This window comes from Triticum dicoccoides, chromosome 1B, assembly GCF_002162155.2.
Source record: "Triticum dicoccoides isolate Atlit2015 ecotype Zavitan chromosome 1B, WEW_v2.0, whole genome shotgun sequence".
NCBI classification, from domain to species: Eukaryota; Viridiplantae; Streptophyta; class Magnoliopsida; order Poales; family Poaceae; genus Triticum; species Triticum dicoccoides.
Window position 1 is genome coordinate 349,515,730 of NC_041381.1, and position 7,904 is coordinate 349,523,633.

Below are 7,904 nucleotides of genomic sequence, written 5' to 3' on the forward strand. Positions count from 1 at the left end.
GTGCTCGCCTAAGTATCTGAAATCCTATTGAGTGGAGAGCAGACCTCCCACTCGGAGGCTTAGCTGCAGCCCAGTGCCGGCTTAAGTATCTGAAATCCTACCAAGTGGAGAGCAGACCTCCCACTCGGGGGCTTAGCTGCAGCCCAGTGCTCGCCTAAGTTTTTGAAAATCCTACCGAGTGGAGAGCAAACCTCTCACTCGGGGGCTTAGCTGCAGCCCAGTGCTCGCCTAAGTTTTTGAAAATCCTACCGAGTGGAGAGCAAACCTCTCACTCGGGGGCTTAGCTGCAGCCCAGTGCTCGCCTAAGGGTATTGGGGAACAAGTCGATTGCAATGAACGCTTCGCTTTAACCTGCAAAAGACACCTCAAACCAAATGCAAACATATTCAACGTTGAATCCAAGTTCGGATAACACCTAACGGAACCGAAAGTGCTCAGGTGCTAGGCCTGTTAAGGTTTGTCGGTTACAAAATTCACTCGGCATACCGAGGCAAATTTAAAGTATCAAACTCAGAAGTTCTTTTACCCCTCCTGTGGAGGGCTGGAAGGTGCGACAAACTCGTCCAGGTCGATTCCATCTGCAATTCGAGTGGCGCCGGCGATGAAGGTCTCCATGAAGGATCAAAAATCGTGCTTCTTGGTGTTAGCCACCCTAAGGGCCACCAGCTTGTCCTCTCGCGCATCCTTGCCATGAACGCGGACCAGAGACAGAGCAACATCCGCACCACACCTGGCCGAGGACTTCTTCCACTCTTGCACTCGACTTGGGACCTCGTTCAGTCAAGTCATCAGAGACTCGAGGTCGTTCTGGAGTGTCTCTCTTGGCCAGAGTGTTGTGTCGATGCGAGAAGTTGCGACTTTAGGCCTTGCGAGATAGTCGATGACAGTAGCAACACGAGATTCAAGCCGGAGCACGTTCATGGCGACTTCATCTTTCACGGGAGAGTTGATGGGGTCCAGGTTTACTTACAGTCGACCAGTCTCCTCTTCAAAGTTCTGGCAAAATTCTGCAAGCACAACCACCGAGTCAAGACAACAGTCGGAGATTGCAGTTAAAATATTTGTTTGATACAAAAGATTACCTTCAAGCATGAGGAACAACTTCTTGGAGAGTCCACCCAGATAAGCCTCCAGATCGTTCTTCTTTCTCACCAACTCATTGGCCTTGTCATTCAGGGTGGTCTTGTCACTTTTCAGTCGACTGACCTCCTGGTTGGCAGCATCAAGAGTAGCTTTCAGATTGGTGTTTTCTTCTTCAAGCTTGGTCACTGAAGCTAGCTTCTCATCTGCAAGCTTGGTCTTCTCTAAAGCAGTTTTTTACATCTCAGCCAAGTCAAGTTCTTGCTTCTTCAGGGCATCCCTCACTTTGCCTGCAAAGTTACAGCGAGATTAGATTCGGAAACAAGTGAGAGGCAAAGGCAGTCATCAAAGGCCTCACCAAGCATACCTTTAGCTTCCTCCTTTGCCTTCGTCAAGTTCTCTTGGGCCAGTTTCAGATCGAGCTCGAGCTGAATGTGTTTGTTCTCCAACTCAGTATAACGAGCCGCAAGGTCACAGGATTTCTACGAAGAACCAATCGACAGATGTCAAAGACAATTCACTTCCGAGTGAGTAAGGAAAAATCATAGCGTTTCTAAGACTACGGCCGAATACAAATATTCGACCATAGTCTCGGGGACTACACCCAGTGGGTGCACTCAGCGTGCCCCCACTAGAGTCGACCAGTCGACCAACAAAAAAAACGGAGATGTTCTTCAGACTATAGTCGACTGCCAGCAGTCGACCACAGTCTCGGGGACTACACCCAGTGGGTGCACTCAGCGTGCCCCCACCGGTCTATGAATCTATTCGACCTAGTCGAGTAAGGAAAAAACTTAAGACATAAAGCCTATGGTCGACTGCCAGCAGTCGACCATAGCCTTGAGGACTACACCCAGTGGGTGCACTCAGCGTGCCCCCACTAATCCGGAATTTCAATCGACAGACCCAGTGGGTGTAGGACAAACTCTAAGAATTTCAGAAGGAAGAATTTTCAGATATCATATCCTAACAGAACAGGCAGTGACCGACTGACCTGAACATTACTCTGAAGAGCCGAACTGGCGTCATAGGCTGCCTGGCTGGCTTCTCGTATTGCCTTCACTTGCTCCATCATGACCCCCGCTTGGCGTATTGCTTCCTTAGCAGCACTAGCTTGGTCTTCTAGAACGGGGTAGGTTGAGAAAAGCGAGGGTTGAGCAGCACTCGACGACGAAGGGCGAGCACTCGTCAACGGCACCGCAAAGGTTACGGTAGGCCGAGTGACATTGTCTCCCTCCACGACCAACATCTCGGGTGCTGGCACATCCTGAGTCGCCTTGCCAGCAGATGCTTTCTTGCTCCTCCTCTGCCTTGGTGGTTCCTCGTCGTCGTCGTCGGGAAGGTCAATAACAATGTTAGATGAAGCTGCAGAAAGAATCAAAATTAGAGACAATAAGTCAGTTGACTGAAAACGGCATCACAAGAGTCATACCAGGTTTTGAGGTAGCAGCATCCTCCATCTCGTGGTCTTCAGCCCTGGCCGAAGTATCAGAAGTAGCAGCACTGCAGTTCCAGAAGTCAGTCGATTGGCCCATGAGTCGACCAAGAACAAGTTCATGAAATGGGGAAAACTCAAGACTACCATTACCCTGAGATAGTGGGGATCACCATCTTCATCTTCGGCAAGACCTTCGCAGGTTTCGACGGTGCCACTCGAGATTGCTTCGGAGCCTTCTCAGTCGGCGCCGGAGAAGTAGTCCGAGGGCGCTTGGTCGACTGTGTACCGGTTGCGACCCCCTTACCACGCTCAGTCGCGGGATCATGGACAAGTTTCGAGCGTCTTTCCGAGCGGGAAGGTGCAACTTCCTCCTCCTCCTCCTCCTCTTCCTCCTCATCAGAGTCATCACCCTCATCATCGTCGTCAGCATCCGAATCCCACTCCTCTGGGCTTTCGCCCCCACTTCCTTCCTCCTCTTCAGTCGGCGTCTGCGCTCCATTGGGCATCGAGTATAACTCGGTGGTGGCCTATCAGACAACAAAACAAAACAAAGATCAATCGACCAATTCGCAGCAAAGCAGAATGAATACAGCAAGATTACAATTGGAGATAAGTGGTCATACCGTGTCCGGTGTATAGGTACAGTCGAGTGGTGGGATCCTCCTAGCCCCTCGAGGGTTGTCCTTATTCCCTGTGATGGCTGCCACCCACCTCTCCAGTGTGGCGTCGCTGACCGCTTCTGGATGGACCCGAGTGGTGTCTTCGGTACCACAGTACAGCCACATCGGGTGGCCTCGGTACTGAAGCGGTTGGATGCGTTGTCTAAGGAAGACCTCCAGAAGATCCATACCCGTCACCCCGTCCCTAACAAGTTGGACTACGCGCTCCATCAACAATTTCACCTGAGCTTTCTCCTCAGGAAGCACCCTCAGAGAAGAGGGTTTGTCCACTCGGTTCATGGAGAACGGAGGGAGACCAGTCGACTGCCCCGACGTCGACTCGTCTTGGCAGTAGAACCAAGTCGACTGCCACCCTCTGACCGACTCGGGAAGGGTCATGGCCGGGAAAGTACTCTTATTCCTCATTTGAATCCCAAGACCACCGCACATCTGGATAACCTTAGTCCTCTCATCTTCCGGACTCGCCTTTTTCACTGTCTGTGAGCGACAGGTGAATATGTGCTTAAAGAGACCCCAATGTGGTCGACAACCCAGAAAGTTCTCGCACATGGACACAAAGGCAGCAAGATAGGCGATAGAATTGGGGGGTGAAATGGTGAAGTTGCGCCCCAAGGAAATTCAGAAACCCACGGAAGAAAACACTCGGCGGCAGAGAAAAACCACGGTCAACATGAGTGGCTAGGAGAACGCACTCACCGTCCTGCGGCTGCGGTTGACACTCGGTCCCCGGGAGCCTTGCTGACCCATGGGGGATCAGTCCCTCATTGTCCAGGTCGTTGAGATCCGTCTCGGTGATGGTCGAGCGGATCCAATCCCCTTGGACCCAACCTTTTGGCAGGCGGGACCTTGACGAAGATCCGCCCCGACTGGACGGCCTCCCCTTCGCTTTCCCCGTCGCCATCGCCTTCTTCGCGCGCTCTAAGGCCGGCGTCTTCTCCTTCACCATTGTCGCCGGTGAAACACGCGAGGAGTGGATAGGCGGAGGCGAGAGCAGGCGCAGCGGGCGGAGGCAAAGAGGGCGGAGAGAAGAATGGGAAGGCACTGTTCAAAAAACCCTCGCCCGACGCTTTATATAAGGGCACTTCCGAGTGGCTGACGAGTGGGTCCGGGCGGTCCTGTCACATCCCGAAACAGTCGCGCACGCACGATACGTGGAGAAAAAGGCGGCGCGGAAATCGAGGCGTCCACGCCTTATCCCTTCCAAGTACCGCGGTCCGCCCCGTTTCGCGCGCTTCCCAAAATTCGGATCCCGTAAAATCCGCTAACGGCAGATCAATCTGTCAGACGATATCTTTCCAACGATCCGTCGCTCGGAAGTTCACTGAAGTTCAAAAGTTCACTCGACGGAAGACAAGAATGGATCAAGGCGACTGAAGTAAAAGTTGAAGCCAACGCAGAAAGAGAAATCACCGATCCAGGATACGACATAATCAAAGCACGGGAGATAGGTCGGAGAAAATCATCAACTCCTTCCTCACTCGAACCTCGATCCATTCGGGGGCTAATGATGATGTTATGTACCTAGGGTAGGGTCATGGACCTATCTAGGATACCATACACAAGGACATCCTTAGACGAAGCTACCTTCCAGTCGACCAAGAGGGACTCCACTCGACCGGCTAGAAGACACTCGACCATGAAGACTCACTCGACCACCAGGAGTTTAGGATCTACTCTGTATCCAAACGGTCTGTAATTAAGTAGTCTTAATGGTCATGATGACACTTTATGTATGGCGTTACCAGTAACGCCCAGCCTTAATGTACTTTAACCCTCTGCTACGTGGGTTGGCTGGGGTCCTGGCGTCCTCTATCTAAGCCACCCCCTCCACTGGTAGAAGGGTTCGCACCCCTGTAACTCATATACACATAAACCAGTCGACCGCCTCCAGGCTCCGAGACGTAGGGATATTACTTCCTCAGAGAAGGGCTTGAACTCGTTAAACACTCGTGTGTACAACTACTCCATAGCTAGGATCTTGCCTCTCCATACCTACCCCCCATCCTACTGTCAGACTTAGAACCACGACAGGAGGTCCTTCGAAATGCTTACCTGTTGAACTATATCAGACATAACTTTTTGGTTTTAAGTGTATTTGTCTAGCTGATACTTACTCCGTGACCTTAATTATATTATTATTTTTGGCTAGACACAGCTCAAGAAGTTTGTTTTACTGAGAGTGCTCGTCAGGGTTCCCATCCAAGAAAGAGACCAATGACAGAACAGATGGAGGACTGTCTAGCTACAAAGAAGCAACTGACAGCTGGGGATAATGGTGAAGCAAGTACGCTAATATGCATGTTTTTGCTCTTTATATAATTTTATTAGCATATTACAACAGCTAGTACTATGACATTATCATTAGATGCGTCAATATGCTAATAACTGTAGCATGAAATGCACTGTTGCTTTGTATAAATCTTGATGGGTTATGTAGGCTCATTCCTATTTACATCAATAAGACAATTGCAGATTGTTGTGTCCACTTTACTTGATAAGATGCTTGAGATTTCTAGTAGTTTAGTATGAACAAAATGTTGACTACCACTCTTTATTTTCTCTAATAGCAATTGTGGTTTCCAACATCGCCTAAAAATGCTATTAGCATGATGGATTATTTTCAAGCTTGGTTCGAAATATTTTGATGAAACACCGTAGGTTTTTTTGTCTTCATCCTTGCAGTTGTCAAGCCGTAGGCATGGAGTTGCCAAAGTAGCTTAATACTGTACAAAATATTTCTGTAAGTCTGTTTGAATTAACGGGTGAATGTTTGGCTGATTGCAGGTGTCAAAGCTCAGTCGTCCTCGACAGTCTGATAGTGTGCTTTTGACCGGACAAAGCGATGCTGTTGGAACACGATGTTGTTTTGATGCATTTCTTGCTTTGGTTCTGTAGTTACCTGCTTCATCCAGGCTTGGAAGCCTCCTACAACATTTGAGTTCATGCAATTTATGCCACTCTGTTAGTATTACTGATTCGAGATACAGTGCAAAGTAATCCCGGTGAGAACTTATGCAATCATGCCACAGATTAGCCTTGATCCATTCTCATTGCCCGTCAGATAATCGACATTGTGTACTTTTCCCCATCGAGGAATGAGTAGGCTATCTTTTTGATAAAAGGCGCAAGAGGTGCCTGGCTTTATAAATTAATAAAGCGACCAAGGCTAACATCGTCTTACAGCAAAGAAACAATAATAGTTCATACATCATCAACATGAAAGAGATGATTAGAAGACATCTATAATGCAAAATTAGGTTGCAAAAGGATAAACCATTTAAAGGCTCTTCTCACAGGTAATTTGTTACAACAAGTCCATAGCGCCCAAGTCATCGCCACCAATGTCTACCAAGCTAAAAATTGTCCTTTCGTGTTAGCTAAGATACTGAGAAGGTCCTCAAACGAGTTTTTTTGGGGGCAAATAGCAATTAAAGGATTGATACACACAACTCAAAAGAAAGACCGCAATTAAAGGACAACTCCAAAGAAAGACCACCAAGGGGCACTTGAAGAGGATGTGATCGGTGTCTGTGTCACAGAGAGCGTATGTACCATTCCTTGGGCCATGCCTCTTGAACATGTTCATCGCTGAAGAAGTTTGCCTCTATTGGCTTGCCAGAGAAAAATTCTAACTTTGAGAGGAGCCATTGTAGACCATAGAGGTTTATGGAAAGGAATTATACGCCCCCAAGTAAGTCTAGGTATGTTGATTTAACGGAGAAATGTCCCTTAGCCTCAAGCGACAAGGACACCTTGTCCACCTTCGGGTCTACTCAACGCGATCACCAGAGAGTCCACAGTGATCCGCTCCACACCGTTTAGGTTTCTGAGAAAGGTAATGTTGATCAGGTTGTCTCTAAGAGTGTCCTTAACCAGGATGTTGGGGTCCGAAGCAATGACAAACAGGTTAGGGTAGGTGGCATATAGATGAAAATCCGACAACCTCTTAGCTAGTCAGACGGGTTTTTTGGTTTCTGCCCAAGACCGCCCTGCCAAATCGTGGTCATCATGGGCAAACCGAAAAATTGGCGGCCAATTCGGGCGCTCTTGTTGCCAGCGCTTTGGCACAGAAGTAGAGAAGAAAGGTTGGGGCGAGATGGCATGCCAAAATTTTGGTCTCCATACAAATGGGATGCAAACTCTTTAGTCAACGCCAATATATTGGCAAGGCAGGAGATGGCTCCCATCCAAACAGCCTCTAAATTTTGTGTCTTTCCCGTCGCCTACCTCGAAGCGATGGCCTTAGAGCTTGATTATCATGTTTAATTAGGGTCCATCTATGCATCAGGTACAGAGGTACCTAAAAAGAAGCTGCATCAGTCACTTCTGTTCTGGACCGCCTGATCTTTACCCAATGGCTGAAAACAGATATGTCGCTGTTCATCTTCAACCTCCAGCTTCTTCTTCATCACATAGCTGTCGGCCAACCCTGGCCTGACCGCCTACCTCCACCCTTGCAGCCGGCGGCTTAGCCCCGCACCACTGAACAACTTGAGGCAGTGGCGGCGCCAGGTTTTAGAGGGTGGGTATTCATTTTGGTGCAGGTATTCATTTTACCAAAATCATCACTGTTTTACAAAAAATATCGCCTGTTTTATATAAAATCTCAATGGTTTGTCAAAATCTTGGGTATTCAACCGAATACCCAAGAAGAAACCTGGCGCCGCCCCTGACTTGAGGGATCCCTTGGACCCCTCACCCCTAAT

The 7,904-nt window shown here is 48.8% G+C and overlaps 1 long non-coding RNA gene across 1 annotated transcript in view; it reads left to right on the plus strand.

Moving 5' to 3' along the window:
* Window positions 1-6,074, plus strand: part of LOC119305064 — a 26,441-nt gene extending 20,367 nt beyond the window's left edge. The window contains exons 2-3 of the long non-coding RNA XR_005148534.1: window positions 5,348-5,482; window positions 5,983-6,074. This is a non-coding gene — a long non-coding RNA (uncharacterized LOC119305064). The remainder of the gene's footprint in view (window positions 1-5,347; window positions 5,483-5,982) is intronic.
* Window positions 6,075-7,904: the final 1,830 nt, after the last annotated feature.